At 40.1% G+C, this 18,577-nt stretch overlaps 2 long non-coding RNA genes across 2 annotated transcripts; one reads left to right on the forward strand and one right to left on the reverse strand.

Annotated features, from left to right (window-relative positions):
* The first annotated feature begins 1,863 nt into the window (after nt 1-1,863).
* On the forward strand, nt 1,864-12,728 carry LOC141522947 (uncharacterized). Its single transcript, XR_012478258.1, has 3 exons — nt 1,864-2,081; nt 3,866-3,955; nt 12,571-12,728. It is a non-coding gene; the product is annotated as an uncharacterized LOC141522947 (long non-coding RNA).
* Nucleotides 7,632-13,113, reverse strand: LOC141522948 (uncharacterized). The gene is made up of 3 exons (XR_012478259.1): nt 12,633-13,113; nt 10,212-10,323; nt 7,632-8,003 (listed from the first exon to the last, which is right to left on the reverse strand). It is a non-coding gene; the product is annotated as an uncharacterized LOC141522948 (long non-coding RNA).
* Between the last annotated feature and the right edge of the window lie 5,464 nt (nt 13,114-18,577).

Here is an 18,577-nt window from a genome sequence, read left to right on the forward strand (position 1 = left end):
GAAGAAGGGGATGGAAAGAAGGAAGGAGGGAAGGAAGGTGGAAGGAAGAGGTTGATCACTAGGACAGCAAAAGGCCCCAGACCCAGAAGAGAAGGGTCTATACTTGGGCGTTATATCCAAGATGGATGAAAGAGAATGCTTGGTGGCATTCCTTGGTGAAGAGGGGTTGTGGATATTAACTGGGCTGTGTACCAAGAAAGTAAGAATGGTCTAACTTGAACTCCAGAAGTTGAGCAGGGTCACAGCTGCAGCTTCTAACCCAGTTCAAAGCCTCCAGGGCAGGACTCTGCCTGAGGAATCTTATTGTTCTGAAACTCTTAATCACCAGTTTTTCAGTTGGCTAATGGCTACTAAGTCTAGCAGCAGCATACTGCAACTCCAAAAAGGACAAGCTCACAGGTGTGTTACTCAGACCCAAAGCCAAACCTATTTTAAGAACTTGCTGAGCTCAGTCTTGGGGAAAAGAGGTCCAGCAATCAGACTTTGCCTTTGTTCCAACCACTTTTGGAGGACTGAAAGATTGTAGGTCCCTAGACTGAATTGTCCTTGAGATCCTAGATTAATGTAACATGTAATAAAACAGTAGAACCATGCCAGATATAATCTCCCCAGAGTAACTTATTTAGAAAAAATTGAATATAATCTAATGGGGGAAAATTGATCTTTAATGAAACAGAAGAGAAATCAAGAGAAGCATAAAAAGGGAAATGAGAACAAACAACCCCAAAGGATTAAACAAAAATATACTGTTTACATTATAATGTGAAGACAGAATCTATATGTTCCCTTTGATCATTAGCATCATTCAGAATCATAGAAGAGTCTGAAGTGCAGGTATAACTACCTATGTGAGCCCACCCCCAAATTCTCTAAACTTCAGGGCTCCCTATATCTTCCAGGATAAAATGCAAAATGTTCTGGTGAGCATTCCAAGACCTTTAACCTTTACAGTCTTCTCACCCCTCCCTTAGCTTCCTTTACTCTCTAATCAAGTGACAGGTCTCCTGTTCCTATGAATAGAAGATTTTGTCACTCAGCTACTGATTTTCCTGACTGTCCTCATATTTTTAATGCTCTCCCTCCTGTCTTCCATCTGTTGACTTCCCTGACTTCCTTCAAGTCCCAGTTAAAATTGAGCCTTCTACAGGAAGCTTTTCCCAACCTGTATTAAATCTAGTATTTTCCCCATCTTAATTATTTCCTAATTGTTATAACTTGTTGGAATCTAGTTAGTTGATTCTCCCCATTAAAATGTAAGCCCTTTGAGGGTTTGATTCTTTTTTGTATCCCAACACTTAGCATCATGTTTGTCCCAAAGTAAGTGCTGAAAAATGTTTTTAACTTAGTGACTGATGAATCAGAGGGCTTGGGACTGCTTCTATTGGGTGTTATGATCTAAAAGGAAAAATGGAAAGAGAAGGAAAGAGTGAAACATCAGAAGAGGAGGAAAGAGAGATGAAGATTAGAGGAAATTATGTTATAATCAGAGTGAACAAGTTAAAATCTATACAGAGGAAAATGAGTGACAGTTTCTCTCGTCTGAACTGGTCAAAGGCAAAAAGTATATATATATATATATATGTATATATATATATACATATATATATATATACATAGTTAAGAAAAGACATGCAATTCAATAAATAAGGAAACAAAGGAAAAAAGAAGAAAGGAGAGGAGGGGATAAGAAGGAGGATAAATTCAGGGAAGGAGGATATACAAAATCTTTAAGGATATACAGAACTATTCAAAGTATCTCTATTTGCACTGGCTAATTCTTGGGAAGTGACGGAATGCCAATCCGGAGAATGGATGAATGCATTATGATCTATAAAGGTGATGGAATACTAGGACACCATAAGAAATTATGGAGAGGATGGTTTCAGAGAAACCTGGGGAGGTTTTTATTAACTGCTATAGAGTGAAGAGAACAGAACTAGAAATAAAAATTACACGATGACAACAGAATTGCAAAATGACCTTTGAAAGATTGAAGCATTCTGATCAGCATAATGATAAGTCAGAAGACTCATGTTGAAACCTGTCACCCACCTCCTGATAGAAAGATGAAGGACTCAAAAGTACAGAATGATTTTATTGGTTTTGGGTTGATTGTTTAGGGTTATTTTGGACAAGGCCAATGTTGGAATTTATTTTTACTGCATGTTTTGAAACAAGTAATTTGCTTTTTCCTTCTTTCTCAATTTGAGGAGAGGATGAGAGGGGGGGAGAATTTTGCTGATTGAAAAAAATGAAATTTAATTTCAAAATGTTTATATATACAAATATCACTTAGATTTCAACATTAATGCTTAGTATCTACTAGTTACATATAAGAGAGAGAGAGAGAGAGAGAGAGAGAGAGAGAGAGAGAGAGAGAGAGAGAGAGAGAGAGAGAGAGGTTATCCTTAGAGAGTTTTTGCAGTTTAAAACTTACAACTTCACTAACACTTTGGGAACATCTTATATATGAAATATATCAGAGATAGGAACTTTGGCTTCTCCTGGTACATTGGCATTCTGTCACAGTTTCATATTTTTCCTATTTTTGCATGCTGAGAGTTACTGAAGTTGGAGGGATAGTGGATGGTAGACCCCATAGAGTCAGGAATACTTGATGTTTTGAAAATGAGAGAGCTAGAAGTATTAACCTTGAACCCAACCTGAAGTCAGTTCTGTCTCTGCAGAAGCCATTAGTCTGTGTCCCTTGGGCATAGCCTGGAGTATTTTACCTATATTCCATTTCAGAAATGGCACTTATTGGGAATAATCAAAGCCCAACAGATCCCCAGCTTCTTTTCAAGCATTGGGTGGAGACTGGACTAGAAGTACCACAGTACGAGTCAGTTGTGGAGAACCAAGCCAAGGAGAAGTGACACTGTGAGCCTCTTCCATGGTTAATTTAGGACATATGAGAGAAGTCAAGCTTGCATGATGGAGATTGTGTGAATGAAAGACATAGCAATATGCAACCCCTTTGTACCTCCCATGGGAGCCAACCAGAGGACAGAACTTCTCAGTAAGTCCCTGTTTGAAGACTTAGAAACAAAAGAAAGAGAGAAACATGAGATTTAGCCTAACAGTTCTTCTGTCTCGGACCTCGATTTGAGGATGGAGTTGAAATGTAAGGTCTATATTGCTATTTATCTAAGTCTGTTAAATAATTATTCTTTCTCATTAAATTTAAGGTGAATCAAGGAAGTGGATATCCACAAAGAGGTTAATTTCAATCTTATTGAGAAAGAGTTGGCAGTGATATGGATATCCTATACAGCAAACTGACAGCCTATACAGTAGACATGACTACCACCTACCAAAAGTCAGATTCATAGGGTGCCTCTCAGACAGGGAAGCTTCTAGCCCAGACTTAAACAGGAAGCTTGATGATCATCTCAGAATACTCTTATATTGGATTGGCTCTAGGTGGCACAAGGGATAAGACTTTTGGATTTGGAGAAAGGATTATCTGGTATCAAATCTTACCTCAGTTATTTACTAGCTGTGTTAATTTGGGTAAGTCACTGAGCATCTTTCAGACTCAGATTCCTCATTGCAAAATGGTAATAATAATAATAGCACCTCTGTCTCAAGGATATTGTAAGGACTTCACAAGATTATATTTTTAGAATGCTTGGCAAATCTTAAACAGTTATGAAAAAATTAGCATGATAGCTATTCTCCTTAATAGCTTTTATCAAAATGTATGCATGAGAAGGGAAGATCAGTACTTCATTGAAAGTGCCTAATTTAGTCCTTCCTTCTGAAGAGAACTAGCCAGCGGTCCTACTGTGTGCACCCCATAACCATCACAGCATCTGCAAGATCCATTTATTATAACAATATCATCTCACATTTCTTTCTGAAGCATGCTAAAAACATCACAACAGTCCTGTGGATGATGTATTGTGGAGTTTGTTACCTCCAATCTGTATGAAGAAATTGGGGCTCAGAAAGGGTAAGTCTGAATTCACATCACAACAGCCTTGAAACAGGAACCCAAGAATCCTGAGTCTCTATCTCCCATTCTTCTCATTTCCTCTCCCCAGTTTACACCTGGATATTCAGAAAACTAACTGAGGAAGATGGCCCCTGACTAAGTCACACACTTGTTCCCTTAGACATGGAAGGTCCTTCTGTACAACCTTGTTAGATGATTGTGTTTGTGAGACATCGTGTCTGCTGAGTGGGGCAAGTAATTCAGTTCTGAAGCCTCTTCAGTGTGTGACGCACCTAAATGAACTGGAGGCGTTGTACAAAGGAATTACGAGATTCGTATTAAATTGTAGCTCAGGGACCCATCAGCATGTGATGCTCACTGCTTTCAACTGGCTTTGTTTATCACAGAGAAGGGAACAGAATTAGCATAAAATGCTACCAAATAGTAAAAGACTGGGTAATTTCTAGCACCCTATCTGCTTGCCCGACTGTTGACCCAGTCTAATTCATATTCTCTCTGGGATTTTTTTTAATAGGTCATTTCCATTCTGAAAATTAGGTCAAATTGTGGATTTATGCCCCATCATTTTTCCCCCTACTCAAAAGTATATTCCCTTACTGGGAAAATGATAACTTAAGCAATGGGACAAATTTGCCTTCTACTCCCTCTCCTCTTCCACTCCATCCACCACACATTTGCCCTGCTTTGAGGTGAAAATACAAAAAGAACTTTGTTTCTGAAATGACAGACTATATTCTGCACTGTGGAACAATGATTATAATGAACAAATAACCATCCTCAAATGCTCTCCTCAGCTCTAGGGAAGAAAACCAGTTGTGTTATTGGTCATTGGTAAATTCTGCTTTAATTCACTGGTCACCAGTTATTCCACTCAACAGTAAAAATGGGACATCAAATGAGTATTCACTTATTAGGGAGAAGTTATGACATATTGAGAGACAGGTGTATGGTTGTTTTTAAAAGCTGTGCTTCCTCTGGGATATGATTAATCTGTTCATTATCTATTGTTTATAAAAAGTTTCAGGAGGTGAAAATGCCAGGATCTTTTGGACCATCCTCCTGCCCCTTTCTGTTGCTACATCTTCTTCTAGTGGCTTCTTCCTGCTCATTTCCCAGGTTGCTTCATGCACGTCTGATATGTAGGCTGAGGAAAGATTGTCCCGGTTTGAGAGGTAGAGAAAGCACTGACTTAAGTTGTGATATCAAGTATCCACAAATTGAAATGGCTAGGCTGTGATCTTGGAAGACAATAGGAAATTGAATGGCCAAAGTGTCTCGGCAACAGCCATAATTAGACTGAGGTAAGCAAGGGCTTAGTTCCACAAGCCCACAATTAAAGGATGATGACAGCTCTCATTTTTAAGTGACGGTTTTTCATCTTTTTAGCAATAACGAAATGTTAAAATACCCCAATTGAGATCCTCCATGATTCGATTCCACCTTGATCCCTCCTCTGGGAGTGGTTTCTCCTGATTGGAAAGTGTCCTGAAGTGTCTATTGATGACCCATCAATGCAACACCACAAAATTGGACTTAAAAAGTGGCTATGTCCCAGACCCACTTCCTCACTAGCCCTAGGCACTGGTTCCAACTCTCAGCACTGGTCTCCATCCTACCATGTCTGTGTTTATGAATCCCTACTTTGGTAAACAGGAGGCCTGCACAGCATTACAGGGGCGGGGGGGCTCCATGTGCTCATATACATTTCTGTGGGAGTACCCAAGGATTTAGCTCTGAGAGCATGTCTCTAATATTTTCCTGCAGGAGGGGGAGGGAGAAGAAATGAGCTGCAGCAGCAGCAGCTCCTGGAGCCCAAACTGATGAATTGTTGTGCCAACTGCTTTATTCGGCTTAATAAGAAATTAGATCACAATGGGGATTGGAGGAAATTACCTCAAAAGGTTTGGGTGTTTGAATGACTGAACAATCTTGTTAAGATTACATTTCCCAATTTCGAATCTGGTGCTGGTGGGCTGGTGCCAGTTGGGTTAATCAGGATGCAAATAGATAAGAAAGTGTCTGCCATGAAACCCATTCTGATGGGCAGCTCCCATCTACTACTACCTGGCAATGTTGGACAGCCCATCACGGTCCTTGTCTTCTCCTCCTCTTTGCCCCTCCTCTGTGTCTAGACAGAGACAGGTTGCCTCATTGCTTGCAGAGCTTGGATGAGATAGCACTTACCAACTCTATTTCTCCCATTAAGAAGAAAGGCATCAGTCCTGACTCTGTGCCCAAGAGACCCTGACATTGTCATATGACCTACTGATGCAGCCTAAGAAACTTTGAGCATCACTAGTCACCTGAGAGGTGAATTTTCTTTTATGCATTTCCTCCTAGAGTGAGAACTCCTTAAGCACATTCTCTCTCTCTCTCTCTCTCTCTCTCTCTCTCTCTCTCTCTCTCTCTCTCTCTCTCTTCCCTCTCTCTCTCTCTCATCTCTGTCTCTCTTTCTGCATATCACCATTGCTTAGCACAAGGCTTTGTATATATTAGAAATATTTTTTTCACTCATTAATCCTCTCATTCATTCTCTCCTCATGCCAATAATTTAACATTCATTCAGAAATGAATCTCATCCTAATACTTCGTCTTGGGTTAACCCAGAAGCAGAAATGGGAGGTGTCATTCCCCAGGCGACATCCTCTCCATCTGACAAAGCGTTTGTGTGTTTGGTCTTAGAAAGGGGGTTGATCCATTAAACTCTTTGTATCTAGAGAGTCCATCATTGACCAAATTCCGGGGAACCCAGGATCTCCCATCAGGAGCCATGAAACCCATACTAATGCTCTGCCTGCTTCTGGAATAACTTTGGAAAAGCTTTTAAGTCAACCTTGCGTTTCAGTCAACAGGGAAAGTTTGACCTCTGACCTCCCAACAACCATCTGTTTCATTATTGATCTGAGGGAAACAGAGAGTTTTTGTTCTTCACCAAAAAAGTCCCTGACACCAGGCTATTTTTAATAGCTGAAATTGTTCATTCTTGTCACTCTCCCCTTTGAAAATACAGGTATTTTCATACAACCCGTAGCTAATGAGAGAAACTTTGGAATCCAACCTTTCTCTATAATCACAGGAACAGGGATTAAAGAGGTCCCACTAGTGAGGAACATGAAAATTAATTATTGAGCTTCTTGTCTTATCCTCCCCATCTGTCTGATATTCTTGAGCACAGAAGGAGTTAGACAATTAAATCACTCCTCCTTTTAACTCATCAGAATGCTCTCTCTTCCTTTCCCCTAACTCCAGAGGCCCAAAGACCCCATCCATTTGCTGAGGGTAAATTGTTGGGAGGAGAGGCAGAGAAGAAAAAAAAGAAAAAGTAAAAAAAAATCTCATTTTCTTTTTCCTTTTTTTGCAAGGTGGGGGAGGGGAGCAAGGAGGCGTCTTTTCAAAGCATCCACATATGTCCACCATGATCAGAAATGCCTCTTGTCTTTCCTGAGCTCCACTGACCCAGCTCACACAGAAAGGGAAAGGGCTCCTAGCTGGTAGGGGAAGACCCTGGCTTTGGCGCTCATGGAAAATCAGAGTCTGTGGGAAAATAGGTTTTTGTTTCCATCCCATCTTGATTCCTAGATTAATGCAGAAAACCCTCCTTTGTTTCTAGACACTAGTGAGGATAGTTGAATCAATTAATTTGTTTTATTGAACCATAAAGCTGTCATTCCAAACTGGGGCGGTGAGCTCTAGATCCAAGGGGCGGCTGATTCAGCTAATGGAGGTAGGGCCATGTGGGCTCATAATGGGCAGTACCTTTGCCTCCAAGATAACTGTTGGGTCAGAGATTCAGGTCAAAGCCCCAAAGCTTCCTGAGCCCTGGCCCTGAGCCTGAGCCCCCTCCTGCCACAGACACCTTTCTGGAGCTAGAGGATCCTTGGTTACCTCTCCCCTATGAATCTTTTCATTTGACAAAGAAAGAAACTGAGGCCCCAAGATGAAAAGCAAATTCAGAGGATACTGCATGGCATTTCAATATAGCAGAGATCTTAGATGTCATTTTTCTCCTTTTTACTTCATCTTTTCCCTTTTACAGATGAGGCATCTGAAACCAAGAGAGAGAAGGGAGTGACTCCTTCAAAATCCCACCACCCAAAGGTGGTCTCTGATTCGGGAGTTCTCCTCTTGTGTCCCCATGTTCATTCCACTATAACACACTATATCTCAACAGAGCATAAAGTGAAATCCTTGAAGTTCGAGACTTTTCATCTTTTATTTCAAAAAACAGGTTTAATTGTTTGGATCAAGTCTCATAATTCCCATAGACTCCAGATCAGCTAGTTGAGCAGCAAAATTCACTGACAGTTCGATTTCAGGGCAAACAAGTTGGGGAAGGGAGATGGGGATGGTAACAGAGAAAATTACTTTAATTTTGAAAAAAAAATCGCACTCATCGAAAAGTTATTACAGATAGAGCCATTCTATTGTGGGCTATTTTACGTCATTCTCTGGACAAGAAAATACTATTTCAATAGCCTAATCCATTGTTCATACCATGAGGTATCCCTTGGGTCTCTGAAACAAGGAAAGAGACACTTAATATGTCAGGGATGAACTAACCCTGCCCCCGTACCTATAACTGCTGCTATTAGGAATCTCAGAAGGGTTAGGGCACTTCTCCATTGAAAGCAATGAATAGGGGACAGCTAGGCGCTGCAATGGATAGGGTGACAGTCCTGGAGTCAGGAGGATTTGAGTTCAAATATGAGCTCAGATCCTTAATAATTATTTAGCTGCATGACCTTGGATAAGTCACTTAAGCCCATTGCTTTGCAAACAAGAAAGAAAGAAAGAAAGAAAGAAAGAAAGAAAGAAAGAAAGAAAGAAAGAAAGAAAGAAAGAAAGAAACAATAGAATTTGATATGGGAAAGAAAGTTCCATTCAGGGACTGAAATAAATATGCATTTAGAAAAATTCACCACAAACTTGCCCATCATTGATAGACTGTATATTCTTTATGTAAATATAGTAAGCATAACAAGATGAATACAGGAGCATTGTAACATGGCTGAGGTACAACCTCTGGCCCGAAAAACCTGAACTCAGGTTTTATTTCTGGCACATCCTGGCTATATAACCTTGGCCAAGTCACCTAAACCCTCAGACTAATTCTCTCGATTTATACAGCTTAGAGATGATGCAGATCTACAATGGCAAAAGAAGTTCCCTCGCCTGGAAGGTTCAGATGCCTGTGAAATCCCTAGTCCAGTCTCCATTCCTATCTCTAAGAATATTACTAGCCATTTAAAAAAATGTAAGATAATGTCCACAGCAGGGAAGGACATGAATAACTTTATGAACTGTGCTTGTTTGCACATCTATTCCCAAAGTTAATTGTTTAAATAAAAGATTCTGCCTGGGTTACAGCCATTGATAAATACAAGTGAGTTTCTATTTCCAGGAATGTGTTTAAATTTCATAAGTCTTGCATTTCACAACAGGGAGCCAGGCTCACTAAACACTTACATTTGCTAAAAGCCCTAATCAAGACAAAGGACTTACTTAAACAAATGATTAGCCTTGAGAACAGAAGTGTAAAATGAACCATAATTCATGAATGTGCAAATTGTTTTTCCCTGCTGTGACCAGGAGCCAGAATTCTATCTTTCGCTGTGACATATGCATCTACATTTATGAAGCTCCCATTCAAGGTTTGGAGAAGCCTTATTTTCTGCTTTCTCCCCCAGTGCTCATTCTTGGTTTTCCTGAGTCCACTTTCTAAGTGGTACAAGGCTCCTTGGTTAGCTAGGACTCCAAAGATAATGGATGTTTGGCCCTTGAATCCTCAAAACTTAACTGAGGGCCGGCTGGCAGAGCAATGCTACATAAAATCTGTACAAAGGAGCAATCAAAAAGCCCACTGTCCAATAATGTCGCCTACTAATATTTCATTAACTGGAGATTCTGTTGGATCAACAGGGCACTCCTGAGGAATCTACATGAGAAGGTGAATTTCTCAATTTCTCAATTTTAAATGAATCAACATTTTCGATTCTTGTTAGACCCTGTGATAGTCATTTGGGATTCAAGACAAACAAAAAAAAAGAAACAAAAAAACCAGTTCCTGTTTTCAAGAAGTTGTAATAGTACTAAGAAAATATACACAAATGAATAAATTGTTTAGTCATATCCAACTCTTCATTAACCATTTTGGAGTTTTAATCAGAAAAGTACTAGAGTACTTTGCCATTTCCTTTTCCATCTCATTCTTACAAATGAGGAACTGAAGGCAAAAAAAGGTTAAGTGACTTACCTGAGTGTACACAACATTGATATTTTGGAGGTCAGATTTGAACTCAGGAACATGAGTCTTCCTGATTGTAAACCCAGTGCTCACTCCATTATACCAACCAGTTGCCCATTACCTGATATAAATACAAAGACATATTCTAAGTTGAAAACATTGTAGTAGGAACATTTGTGTATCTAGGAAACCCAAAAGATAAAGTGCTGGATTTTCAGTCAGAAAGATTCCTTTTTTTGAGTTCAAATTCTGTCTCAGACATTTACCAGCTGCCTCAGTTTTATCATATGTAAAATGAACTAGAGAAGAAAATGGTAAACCATTCGCCATTTAAACCTTAAATGGGGTTATAAAGCATCAGATACAACTAGTCAACTAAACAACAAGGGGACTTCTAGGTATCTAATTTCTATGTTACTGACTCAAGCCCCCATCCATGATGTTCCTTCCATTTTATAAGTTCCTTGCCCCGCACTTCTATTTAAATACTTAAGAGTAACATTGTTTACATGACCCTTCCTTCCTTCCTGTTCTCTAAGCAAGACATTATTGGGGGCAGCAGTATATGGGGAAAGGTAGCTCGCAGTGAAAGCACATGATATTGGAATCAAATATGTGGGAAGGGAAAGTCTTACCAAACAAGAATTTTGTGTTTAAATGGGAATGAGATAAAATAAAACTGGAAAACTAGATTGGAGCCATACTATAGTGGAATTTTGATGGCAGCCTGAGGGTTTGAGGTTTTATCATAGATTCAATAGGGAATTACTGAAGATTTTGTTTTTCTTTTTTGAATTGCGTCATTGGATGGTTACTTCTGTTCATAAATGCCAGTGTGGAAGCTGAGTAGAGGCTGGATTATAGTGGGAAAGATTTGAGTCGGGAAGAACAATGAAGATACTAATGCACCAGGCAAGAATTGTCAGAGATCTAGGCCAGAGAAGTGGTCAGGTGAACAGAGAGAAGGGAAACCATGGTAGAAAAAGCTAGGAGGCAGCCTCACTGGGGAGAGTCTCCAGCCAAAGGCTGACTCCCATTAAGCACTGGGAAGCTAGCCATGGATATATTGGTTTTGCATAGATTACAAGAAGATATAATGGAGAGGGGAGAGATCCGAGACAAGGAAATCAGTTAAGAGCTGATGATAACACTGCAGATGAGAGATGAGGAGTGCTAATGGGGAGAAGGGAGTGAATGTGAAAAATGTTGTGAAGATAAAAATGACAAGATGAAGCAACTGATTGGTTGGGGGATGGTTTAAAGAGACAAGGAAATGAGGGAAAAAGAAGAGTTAAGGATGGCTCCAAGGCATGAGCTTTAGTGACTAGAAAAAGCATTGAGCCCTCCACAAGAATATACAGATATGACAGATGGCTAGATTTGTAGGAGAAATATAATGAGTTCCACTTCAGGCATATTGATTTTCAGATGTCTATATGACATCTAAGGACAGATATCTCAAAGTAGATAAGCTAGACCTTGATTTTATGAGAGATTCAATCTAGAGAGACAATGTTGATGGGATCTGAGTAAAATGATCAGTGAATCAATGGATGCTTATAAGTCCACCAAAAATGAATATACCAAAAGAAAAAGAGAAGAGGGACTAAGCAGAAATTTAGGGGTCACCATTCATCTACATCTACAATCAATCTCAGAGAAAGGGACATTGAGATGTGGAGGCGGCAATTGTCAAGACTGACCACTCTTGCATACATCCTATATGAGGGTGGTGATATTTTTCTTATCATTTCAGGGTCCAATGCAATCCAAAGCTTGGTTTTGATGTATGAAATTTCTCTTCATTTCTCTCTAGAATGCACTCCTCTAGGTTTTTCCATGAGGTCCTTCAAACTCTTTAGCTTAGAAAATCATCCTGGAAGAATCTTCTGCCCCCTGAAACTTATTGAAGAACAGAGGACTTTCATTTAATGAGGGCCCTGAGGTCAATCATCTCTTCATTTCTTACCAGGTTGCACTCTTCTGGACTTCTCTAGTATGTCCAGGCTTTGAGTTTATTTCCCCTCAACCCCCTTTTCAGGTTCTATGGGCATATATGGCAAAAGTCATGAGAACCAGATTAAGAACTTCCCTTCCACATGAAACCATTTAGTCTCCTCTATCTAAAAAAGTCAAAGTTTCTAGTTATACCATTTATCAACATTGCAATAAACAAGATAACTCAGAACAATTTATTTCTTTTCCTCCCTCCCTCTTTCCCCCCTCTCCCTCTTCTCCCTTCCCTCCCTACCCCTTCCTTCCTTCCTTTCTCTCTCTCTCTCTCTCTCTCTCTCTCTCTCTCTCTCTCTCTCTCTCTCTCTCTCTCTCTCTCTTTCCCCCACTCCTTTCCTTCCTTCTTTCTTAACAGTGCATCAGCTACAAGAAAGAGTAGAGCCAAAGTCACCTTTGAACATCATTACAAGAACTAACCTTTTCAGTTCTGGAAGCACAGTCCCACCATTCAGTTCCTCAGGATACCAACCAAATTATTCTCTCAAGAATTTTCTTCATGTTATTCATAAGATTAAACCCAATTCTTTCTGGAAATACATTTTCTTAATATTTCGTCTCTGTCTTCTCTTCAGCTATCAGTTAACAGTCTCTTCAGATCTATAGTTAAACTGTCTCCTCACAGAATTTTTAAAGAAAGGGAGTTAAACTGTAATTCAAAAATCTCACTGACTCTTAAAGATACAAAGACAATATCTATAGTCTCTGTGGGAGAGGCTATTGATGCTAGTACTATATAGTAAAGGCAGACAAGGAGGATGATGGAAGGATAATTAGGGAGATGGGTTGCTTCTGGAAGTATATATCCTCATAGCCTGAGTTATTCTGAATTCCAGACAGCAAGACGAACACACTGGGCTCCTGGGAACAAAGGAAAGAAGTGAGGAGGAAGTTAGTGGGATGTTTCAGTCTCCAATAGAATGGATGGTTAGGTTGTAAAGGATAGACAGGCTGGCTGGGGAAGGTCAGCACATCAAGACATGTCTTCACATCTCATAGCTGAAATCACCTTTACAGTTATCTCATTGCATCTCCAAACTACAAAAAACAGGGTTGCAGAATGGACTATTCGCTAGGTTTAGAGATGGAAGACTTGGGTTCTATTCCTACCTTAGCCCCTTAACAGTATGGATCTGTGTAGCCTCCCTGGGTCCTTTAGGCAGAAAGTTGAAAAGGCAGGGGACGGCAGGGAGAGATGAAATCTATGGCCTCCTCTAAGTCCTCTGATACCCCTCCCCTATATTTTCTAGAACATTGATCTGGAAATCAGGAATGAGGCTGAATCTGTAGATTGGGCTTAAGTAGCCCCAGTTGCAGGGAGAGAATAAAGACAGAGGGGTGGCAGCAAGCCAGGCTCCTTGGGAGAGGCCACAGAATACTGCCCACTTGGTCATTTTGCCTAGGGCCCTGGTGGCAGCTGAGCTGAGCTCTTTTTTTCTGGTACTCTGAAGGGATGGAGGTTGGCAGGGTCTGGGTTGAGAGGCAAGAATGAAGGCAGAAGACTAGGAACCCACAAGCACCCTAGGGTTTGGACCAGGTTTCTCCAGAGCTTTCATTCTGGTCCCTCTAGGGTAACCGCAAATGTTCTCCTGGGCCTCCTACTCTTGTAGGAGAAAGAGGGGAGGAGGGAGGAAATGGAAAAGAGGAATGATTTCCTTATCTTCCAGCCCTTGGTCCCCTTTCTTCCCCTGCTTTCCTAGGGGCTATTCTAGATCTCTCTAGCTAGGGAAAGGATATGAAAAATATGCTTCAGTGTGTGTGCATACATACATGCATACATATAGGCACATGTATTTATATCTGTTCCTATATTAATAGATACATTTTATTGTGTATATGTGTGTTTGTATATGTATTTGTGGGTGTTTGATTATATGTGTATATATATGTCTGTCTGTCTATCCATCCTTTTTGGCAATAGTCACAATCAGTAAAAAAGTAATGGTGAGACCATTGTGAAAAACCATGGTAGTCAACTGAGAGAATTCCTTCCCCAGGGTGAACTTTGCTCAACATAAATTTATATTCATGTCTGCTATCAAGTATTTGTAGCTTAGATATTAAATGATCTGAAAAAAATTAAAAAAGAGAAAATAAAAGTGGCTCCATAGATTCAAAACAAAGGAATCTATGTAACTATCTGGTCCCACTCCTTCATTTGATAGCTGGGGAATCTGAGACGCAGATGGGTCAGTTGACTGTCACAAGGTCATACAGGCAGGATGAAAAAGAATTATGGCCCAAACTCCAGCACCAGAGTTCTCTTCTATGATTTCCCTGGAATTTTGCAATTACTCACCTACTAGGTCAAGGAGGATTTGTTGTTTCTTTTTTTTTTTAATCTCAAAGGCCTGGTAAGGCAATATTTTTGAGTGAGGATTCAGAAGATAGAAGTTTGAATCTCTACTCTGCCCCTTATTCTCTGTGCATTTTTTATAACACCATTAAAGCCTCTGGGCACTCAATTTCCTCAACTGTCTAATAGGGGACTCTATGTGATGACTTCTACGATCCCTTCTCGATTCACATTTATGATGTCATAAAGTCATGACTAAGATACTAGATAATTAAAAGAAAACACCTTTAACCATAATAGATGACATTTAAGATTTTGTTTGGGGGCGGCTAGGTGGCGCATTGGATAAAGCACCAGCCCTGGAGTCAGGAATAACTGGGGTCAAATCCGGTCTCAGACACTTGATAATGACCTAGCTGTGTGGCCTTGGGCAAGCCACTTAACCCCGTTTGCCTTGCAAAAACCTAAAAAACAAAAACAAAAAAAGATTTTGTTTGAATGGACAAGTTGGGGGAAAATTGTCTGGGAACATGCCTCTGAAAAATATTTCTTTATAATATCAGACATTGGGGCATCAGTTATTTTTCAGTCATGTCTGACTCTTTCTTACTCCATTTAGGGTTTTCTTGGCAAAGATGCTGGAGAGGTTTGTCATTTCCTTCTCTGACTCATTACACAGATGGGGAAACTGAGGCAACTAAGATTAAATGACTTGCCCACAGTCACACAACTACTAAATGTCTAAGGAAAGATTTGAACTTAGCTGATATTTAAAACATTCACTCATTTGAGTCTTATAACTACATGAAGTAGTTTTTTTTGACCCATTTCGCAGATACTGAATACTGAGGCACAGACAATCCTAGTAATTAACCATATAAAAGTCAGAGGTAGAAAGTGAAGCTCAGTTTTTGAATCCAAACTACAATTCTGCAGCCAGGAGCAAATCACAGAACTTCACTTGACCTTCTTCAGGTTTAAGACAAGGGTATAACACTCATAGTACTGCAACCCACAGTTGTTATGGAATTAATCTAGGTAAATGCCAGACTTGGTTGTGGGTACATGAGAAGAAAGGCTTGAAAATTCCCCTGTCCCAAAGTCAGTTATTTACTCCACTTACTAAGTGGAGAGCACTGGGTTGTAGTTAGACCTGCATTCAAATTCAGCCACAGACACTCACTACTTATATACTCTTGGGCAAGACACTTAGGCTCAGTTTCTTCAACTGTAAAATGGGAATTATAGCATCACCTATCTCCCAGGGTTATTATGAGAGGAGGCAGCTAGATGTGGCAGTGGGTAGAATACAGACCCTGAGTTCAAATTCCGCCTCACTTACTTAGTAGATGTGAGAAATTGGGCAAGTCACTTAATCCTGATCACCATGAATCCAAGGGTGTCTCTGGTCATCTGGATCCTTATCTGGCCACTGGATCCAGAAGACTCAGGAGGAAGAAGTGAGGCTGGTGACCTAGAACAGCCTGCCTTCACTCAAATCCAATTCATGCGCATACCATGACCTGAAGTCATGGTCTTATTCCAGAATGAAGGACAGACCTCGGTCAGTCATGTGTTATCTATATGGGCAGGTCTCTGAAGGAAAGGACTATTTCCCATGTCTTTGAATTGGTATCCAGAAAGCAGAGTCCTGGTAGAGGTGATGATCAAGGTCCTAAACTGAGAGAGAGGATGGGTTCTGTTGGAAGGATAAACTGTGTGATTGAAGAACAGGCAGGAAATGATGGCTTTCTCACCTTTTTTCTGGTTCCTTCCTTTCCTCTATGTGGAGCCATATGCCTGTGGTACATTCTCTGAAGTAGCCAGGAGGAATCATCCTTTAGATCATGCCTTGCAAAGTATAGTATATGCACCCACTCCTTTTCCACTTTCTTTTGTTTTTGCTCTTCCCCCATTAGATTTTAAGCTCCCTAAGTACAGGACTATCATTGATTTTTTTTTAGGTTTTTGCAAGGCAAATGGGGTTAAGTGGCTTGTCCAAGGCCACACAGCTAGGTAATTATTAAATGTCTGAGACCAGATTTGCACCCAGATACTCCTGACTCCAGGGCCAGTGCTTTATCCACTGTGCCACCTAGCCACCCCCTCATTCTTTTCCTGTAATTGTGTCCTCATAGTTTCTTCAATGTAGTGAGTAATGAGTACTTAGAAATCTTTATTTGAAGTGAAAGAAAGACAAAAATCAGTCATCCTTCCCTCATCACAAAAATATTACATGAGGGATTTTAAATTCTTTAAGTATCAGTCTGCCCTGTCCTGACAAAAATGACAGTCCTTTCAGGTACAAAGGTTGGTCCTTGAGGCTCATGGTGGATTCATCCACTTTGACCAAGATGGTAATGAGGTTTACAAAATTTTTCTGGGTGAGTCCTTGGACAATGTCTATTTATTCATCATGAATCATTGATTGAGCAATCATGGTGTGCCAGACACAGTGCTACATTCTCTAAATGCAGAAGCAAAATAATCATCCCCAGCAAAATATTCATAACATTTGTACATCATTTCCTGCCAGACACAGTCACACATAAAACCATTGCCCTCATGGGCCTTACTTTCTATTGAAGGATATAATATTCATTGGATGTTGAACACTATTGAAAGGAAATTATGAATCTAAACCCAGTGATGCCCTAAAAGAAGAGTATTCTTTTGAGTGGATTGAGGGCCAATTTCTAGTGGAGAGGACATCTGATCTGAGAATCAGATTCAGAACCTCCCAGATCTCATCTTGGGCCTCTGAGAACTCAAGATCCTTTCTATCTCATGGGGAGGAGAGGCTTTAGAGGAGAACCTCAGAGGAATAAAGAAGAATGAAATGAAAACATTACCTCAAGGGCATGACCCTGTGAGGCTTTCAAGTCATCTGCATTTATCCATGAATCCTTGTAATCGTGATATAGATAGAAGGTGAGGCCACATTTTAGATGGAGTGATTGAGGATATGTGACTGATAGACTGTGTCATAACCAGTCAGTGAGGGAGTTGAGCCTGGCTAAGAAAAGTGTCTACATTCACTAGATTGATGTACAAATGACAGAGATAAAAGAGGAAAGGGCTTTATCACTGATAGAAACATCTAAAAGAGGAGGTGATGAAACACAATGAGAAATTAAATTGTAATAAATTACTGAGACCAGATGGTATTCATCTGAGAGTTCTGGGGAAACCAAAGACAGAGATACTTGAGCTCATCATAAAAATAATGTGGCTTTCAAAATAACATTTATCACCAGAAGTTGCATAGTGGAGGACCTACTTGAAAATGGCTCATTGGGATGGCCTAGGGCTTTGACCTTTGGATAATTTCTGGGTGGATGCCCCATCCCCAGACCAAAAATTCAGAGATATTTGTGAACATTTATTAGTGACTCAGAGGAAACCTATGTGGGGACAACAATCAGTTATTTCTATTCAAAAGATTACACAAAATGCAGGAATTGGTCATTCCAGAAAGAGCAGCCTGCATCTGGATAGAGTAGTAATGTTGGGGAAATGAGTTCCAAGCACTTAGCATCTCAGAGAAAGCCTAGAGGGAGGCAGGGAACTAAGACAATCTCAAGAGCACTTGTACATCAGCCACTACCATGATATCCATAATAGTTACTCAGTGCCAGTAATTTAAGAGCATTCTTCACTTTTATTCTGGGCATATCACATGAACTAAATCATAACAACAGCAATAAATGGAATAATTGGAAATTATAGAACACTAAATTCTCAGTGCTTTGTATCTTCATATTCTCTCAACAACCCTGAGAGGGTTTATAATCCATTTTACAGATCAGAAAATGGAGGCATACAGTGATTGATATGATGGTCACATGATTGCACAGCTGTCTGAGGAAGGAATTGAACTTGGTTCCTCCTGACACTTGATCCAGTGGTCTATCCAATACAAGAGATTTCTTCAATATTCCCTGGTTCATATCCAGTCCATTGAGTAGCTCATGATAATTGAGCAACAGGACATTGAATCCCTGACCCTCAAATCCCACATCCTATCAACCTCTAAGGGAAGCATTCCTTAAGACATCCGGTAGCTATA

The sequence above is a fragment of the Macrotis lagotis genome, chromosome 4, assembly GCF_037893015.1.
Source record: "Macrotis lagotis isolate mMagLag1 chromosome 4, bilby.v1.9.chrom.fasta, whole genome shotgun sequence".
Classification (NCBI taxonomy): domain Eukaryota; kingdom Metazoa; phylum Chordata; class Mammalia; order Peramelemorphia; family Peramelidae; genus Macrotis; species Macrotis lagotis.